This window comes from Podarcis raffonei, chromosome 10 (genome assembly GCF_027172205.1).
Source record: "Podarcis raffonei isolate rPodRaf1 chromosome 10, rPodRaf1.pri, whole genome shotgun sequence".
Taxonomy (NCBI): Eukaryota; Metazoa; Chordata; class Lepidosauria; order Squamata; family Lacertidae; genus Podarcis; species Podarcis raffonei.
The window spans coordinates 72,049,111-72,055,110 of NC_070611.1; the positions used below are offsets into that span (position 1 = coordinate 72,049,111).

The following is a 6,000-nucleotide window of genomic DNA, read 5'->3' on the forward strand; positions in this document are numbered from 1 at the left end:
AAAAGAGCACTTCTGTGCACACACAAAATGCGCAGATCGCTTCTGCACATTCGCAACCCGAAAATCCGCAACATGAAGCAAACGCAACCAGAGGTATGACTGTACTACTAGAAGACTCTTGCTTTTATCACAAAACATTGATTGGAATTCTAGTGTGGGCAGATACTTCCATTAAATTCTGATTATTTTTCTTTGGCTACATTTCTATTTTCATCCTACTGCCAAGTGAAGTGGATTGACCTGAGACTGTGGTCTGGTTCATCTATAACTAAGTTAAGTCAAAACTAAAGTTTAACATGAATGAACATTTGTGCAGATATCTGTCCAAGATGAAAAATCGCGGCCACTTCACTCCTCTGCTGTTCCTGATGCTCTACGTGGAGCTAAGCTATAGTTTGGCTTAGTGTTATGTGCAAACACAGGCTTATGGTTTGTCTCCTTCCCAATATCTATGTGCTGTGCGAGTGACTTTTGTCTGGTCTGAATCTTCCACCATTCAGCTTTACTGGGTCGCTCTGGGTTCTAATAGCATGAAAGGGGGATAAAAACTTTTCTCTATCCACTTTCCCCACACCTTGCAGAAATTTATACACCTCTGTGTTCCATCTTACGCACCTTTTCTCTAAACTAAAACGCCCTAAAAAGTCCTATGGTTGGGTTGCTCGCTTCACAACCCTGATCATGTTGGCTTGCCTTTTTCTGAACCTTGCGTGTTCAGGGGATCTGAATGTGTTTCTCTTGCTCTGGCCCAACACTGTAATAGTCTATAAATCACAGTGAATTCAGCTAGACTAGTAAAGAAAAAGTGATTTATCGAACACGACTAAATGACTAAACAACAACAAATGCATTGCATATGTGATGTAACATTGTGCCACCAGATGGAGATGTGTAGTCCTGTTTTTTCTCTACCTGTTTTCTTCGGTGTGTCTAAATCAGGGGTCAGCAAACTAAGGCCTGGGGGCCGAATCTGGCCCAATCGCCTTCTCAATCCAGCCTGCGGACGGTCCAGGAATCAATGTTTTTACATGAGTAGACTGTGTGCTTTTATTTAAAATGCATCTCTGGGTTACTTGTGGGGCATAGGAATTCATTCCATATTTTTTTTCAAAATATAGTCCGGCCCCCCACAAGGTCTGAAGGATAGTGGACCAGCCCCCTGCTGAAAAAGTTTGCTGACCCCTGGTCTAGATCCAGCCTGTATCTCTACTGACACAGCATTCACTGTGCGTCAAAAACAATTGCTTTAAGTTATGTACATTAACCGTGTGTGTGTATTGCACGCACACACCTATTTCCTTCTTGCAGAAATTTTAGGTGTGGGGAGAAATCTTATGGCAAAGAACTGAATGATAGCAAGGATCCTGTGTAGGAGGATCATGTGTGGGGATCAAGGCAGTAAGCAGCAGGGAGACTTGCTTTCAGGCAAAATGCTTACAATCATACGGCATGAGCCAATTTAAAGAAGCGGTTTCAGTTACTTCCTTGTAGGAAATGAGTCTTGTCTGAAGCAAGCCTAAAGAGAAGTGGAGACTGCAGACACAGAAGCTCCACTCCGCTTTGAAACATGAATGCAGCAAAACAAATGTTGACATTTTCAGGAAAGAAAGAAAAAAGCCCAGGGAGAAATTATCCTTGTGGGATAACAGATGAATTTTCCTGGTTCCAGATAACACTTTCTAAGGGTCCTCTGCATATCAAAGAAACCTATTTAAAAACCAGTTTTACTGTCACTGTTTCCCTCTTGCGTAAAAACGGGGGGGGGGGGCTGCAATTCTAACAAGGATAAAAATTCTTTGCACCTTAATGCACAGTAGGAAGTTGCAGCTACAAGCAACTGACCCAGCTTCTCTCTTCTGGTGTAGAGGGCTAGTGCTGGTGTCCCTCCCAATGTCTTATGCCCAATGACAGAAATTAGTCAGGCACCATGTGTGTTTTGCGACTGACACAGCTCCTACGATGACCATGTGGGGATCTCTGGACGCCAGACTGGTGACTGGGGAAAGCAAAATGTCACTTAGAGAAAGATCTGAAATATTTTCCTTGAAGCTTTCATTTGTTTTATTCTGGATTGTTTCATTTGATGTTTTAAAACGTTGCAAACCACTTTGAGAGTTGTTCTTTAAAATATAAAGTAGTATAGAGATGAAATCGATAATATTTGTTTTTAAAAACTTCACTGGGGGCAAAAGGCACCGAGATACTCCATTGTGGCAACCGTAACCCAGGTTTAAGGTGCCATTGGGCAATTAGATTATATATCTGAGTTTCTAACACTGCAAGTTATGCCAGACAAAATGCAATGTTAACCAAAGTATCTTACATATTCTTTATCTAGATTCAGGTAGATAGACGTGTTGGTCTGATGCAGTCAAAATAAAATAAATAAATAAATAAAAGTTTTGTCCAGTAGCATCTTAGAGACCAACTAAGTTTGTTCTGGGTATAAGCTTTCATGTGCATGCAAACTTCTTCAGATACACTGAAACAGAAGTCCTGTATCTGCACAAGTCTCTGGCCTCCAGTAAAACACCAGAAAAATTGGTACACAGAGGTTAACTTTCAAACAAATTGTACTACAGCTTCCGTCATACACTTCTTATCCAAGTTGTGTTAAATGCACTAAATTCTATTCAACCCACTCCCACATAACCATAGGCCTGGGGAAGAAGCCATTCCCTCTCTCTCTCCTCCAGTGCCCTTGCAGCCCTGCACAGTTCAAAGCCTAGCCTGCCTTAGATAAAAGGAACTCCACCACGCCCAGTTTCTATTGATATGCAAAGGATAGGCAGTCTGCCACTTCCCCTGACTAGCAGCTCCTCTGCTACAGCAACTTTGAGCCTTGGCTCATTCCTCCCAACACAGTTTGGGAAGAGGGTTAGTAGACAAAACTTCTACCTCTTCATACATCACCTGCTTCCGAGACATAGTTAATGTGGGGGTAAAACCCCAACGGCCCCTTCACACATCAAACATATTGGAAAGAACAAGGAAGGAGGGAGGGAAGGAAGGAAGGAAGGAAGGAAGGAAGGAAGGAAGGAAGGAAGGAAGGAAGGAGTCTAGGATAGGAATGGAGCACTCCTTTTTGAAAGGCACTTGCAAGACACTAAATGCACAAACTAAAGGCATCTCCAACGCTGTGGTCCAGATCCTGAACTGCAGGGTGCTTAAGGTTGTGCTAGTCCCTGAACATATTGAAAGAACCAGTGAGATATCTGCCTTTTTCTCCAGTACCTGGGTTCTAATAGGGAAGGGAATCGGGCAACAACCTTGGCCCTCATTGGTAGAGATGGGGAACCTGTGTCCCTCTAGATTTTGGCCCTCCAACTCTCAGCCAGCATGGTCAATGGGTCAGGGATGATGGGAGTTGTAGTCCAACAACTGGAGGGCCACAGGTTCTCCCTCCCCCACCCTGCTTTTTGGGGGGAAGCTACAGCAGCAAGTTGAGCAATGCCAGTTTCGCTAGAGCTGGCTCTGCTTCCTTAGCACAGCCAATGAGCCATGAGCTTTCTAGCATTCCCTACCAAAGACTTCCAAGCCTTAAACCACCCATTTCCAGGAACGAGAGCTGTCTAAAGAATCCATCTCCTCCCTGTCTAAGAATACAGATTTGCTCTCTTGCAAGGATCCTCACCCTGGACGGAGCACCCTGCATTTCTTCAGGCAAACAGATACTCCTCCTTCCATGCCAACCAGTCAAAGGGTACAAGCACACACACCAATTTAGGGACAGGTAAAGACGGTGGGAATAGATTAGGCACCTGCACTATGGTCCCCTTCTGCACTGTCCAAAAGGATTGGGGTGGGTACATTTAAACATTAAAAAGATGCAAGTCTACATATAACCAGAACCCAGGAGAAATATATTTATTTAGCAGAATTTATACACCCTTCAACTGTCAATATCTCGGTGGTACACAGTATTTCTCTTAGAGCATGCAAGGGCCCACCCTTCTCAATGACAGGGGGATCAAGAGCCGTCAGTGGGGGGAAATCAACTTGAGACAGAAGTTTGCACTTCTGTTAGGAATCCCAACAATAGAGATTAGGCTGGGTTCCTACCCCCCCCCACACCACAAAAGCAACACCTGGTGACTGCCTCCCTTCTTATCAACATATTAAATGTATTTATTTAGGGTAAGTTTGCCCCACCTTTCAACTTTAAAATTCCCCTTTGTGCAAGAAGATGAAAATCATTTATTTTTTTTGAAGTCTCTGGCCTCCAGTAAAGAAAGAAAGAAAAAAATAAGGGGTGGGGGCAGACAAATCCTTCCAAGTTACTGCTTTCCAACCAGTACTTTATGCCCCCGCTTTCTCAAAATGGGGAGGTGGGCAAAAAAGGGGGTTCCTATTTAAGGGGGAAAGAGCAGGGCGAGGTTGTTCTTGGCTACTTGGAATTAGCCTGGATTTCATCAGGAGGCCGCCCCACCTCCACGTCCAAAATCAAGGAGGATTTGGAAAGGAAAATAGGAAGACCCCCATCTTGACACTGCCCTGAGTGTGTTTGAGGAGGGGGGTTCCTCGAAAAAAGGCGCGCGCGTCCCTTTCCCTCCCGCGCCCAAGATTAAGAAAAGGGGGGGGGGGAATGGAATATAAAGTAGCCGTACAAATCTACCCCAGGAGTCGCGGCCTAGCGCGAAAAGAGGGCGGGAAATAAAATAAGTGCAATTAATAATAGTATTAACAACAACAACAACAACAACAACAACAACAACAACAACCCTCCCCCCCCCGAGTTAGGGTCTCTTCATCCTCCCCCCCCCTTCAGAAAGAGGGTCAAAATAACTCCCTATTTTTTAAAGGGAACCCCCCCCTCCCTCACGGCCGGCCTAAGTCTCCCTCCTTCCCCTCAGAGGCTCCTCGGGGCCTAGTCAGGCCTCGGCCCGCGGGGGCGAGAGGGGGCGGCGGCGGGCCCGGTGTGAGGCGGGGGGGGTGTTCGTGAGGGGGGGTCGGAGCGCGCGCGCGCCCGGTCGGCGGGGGCGGCTGGTGGTCCTTTTCTCCTTCTCCTTCTTCTTCTTCGGAAGAGGAGGAGGAGGAGGCGGAGGGCGAGGAGGTGCGGGGCCCCCGCGTTGCTGCGGCTGCGCCGGGTCTGGCGCGAGGCGAGTGAGGAGCTGCTGGGAGATTGCGCGGTAGGACACTCACCTCAGAGCGGCTGCGCTGCGGCGGGCCTGCGCCGTGGAGGAAGAAGGAGAAGCCAGGCAGGCAGGAGGAGGAGGAGGAGGAAGGCGGCGGGATGTGGCGGCGGAGGAGGAGGCTGCTGCGACTGGGCGCGGGAGACCCGCACACGCGGGAGCGAGGGAAGGAGGGAGGAGGGGAGCGGGCGCGCGCCCCTCCTCGGGCTCGGCTGAGGGGAACAGGCGCGGCCTAGGCCGAGAGGAGGCCTCGCCACCTCACCTCACGGCTGAGGAGCCGCCGCAGCCGCGATGGCGGGAGCAAAAGGGGGGGGGAATAAAGCCGGGAAGGCGGGCGCCTCAGAACGGGCCTAGCTCGGGCGGCACTCGAGTCGGGCGGTGGTGGCAGGAGCAGCACCAGGCCGGAGGGGAGGGGGGAGGGAGGACGCACGGCGTGAGGGGAGCCGCCGCGCCGCCATGATGGGAAGGGCAACGAGGGTTTGGTTGGGTTTTCTGTACTTTAATCCTCCTCACGCCGATAGAGAAACGACCGAGGGAAGACGGGGGGAGGCTTTTAATAGGCCTGGAGAGCTGGCGGCGTGGGTCGGAAAGAGGGGCGCGTAGTTGGGGTGGGGGGGTGGGGAGAAGACAAACGGGCGCCATTTTGGGAAGGTCGGCTCGCAAAAGCGTCCCCGATCCGAGCGGGCTGTGCGGCCGCCATGATGGGAAGGACGCTACCCGCTCGGAAGAGAAGGCGGCGCCATGTTGAGGAGGGCGGGGGGAGGCTCGCCATGTTGGGAAGGTCTTCGGGTGTTCTTTCTGCAATGGGCGCCCGTCGCCATGTTGAGGAGGAGGCGCCCCTTGAAATGAGGAGGGAGGGTGGTGGTGG

General features: G+C 49.4%; 1 protein-coding gene across 6 annotated transcripts in view; it reads right to left on the reverse strand.

The window, feature by feature from the left end:
* NRF1 (nuclear respiratory factor 1) overlaps nt 1–5,734 on the reverse strand; it is a 76,861-nt gene extending 71,127 nt beyond the window's left edge. For 2 of the 6 annotated variants that reach the window (XM_053404604.1, XM_053404603.1), the window contains exon 1: nt 5,143–5,733. The gene's annotated coding sequence lies outside the window, so the exon portion shown is untranslated. Of the gene's footprint in view, nt 1–5,142 lie in introns of all 6 variants that reach the window. The other 4 variants (XM_053404607.1, XM_053404606.1, XM_053404608.1 and 1 more) reach the window with 4 other exon arrangements.
* Nucleotides 5,735–6,000: the final 266 nt, after the last annotated feature.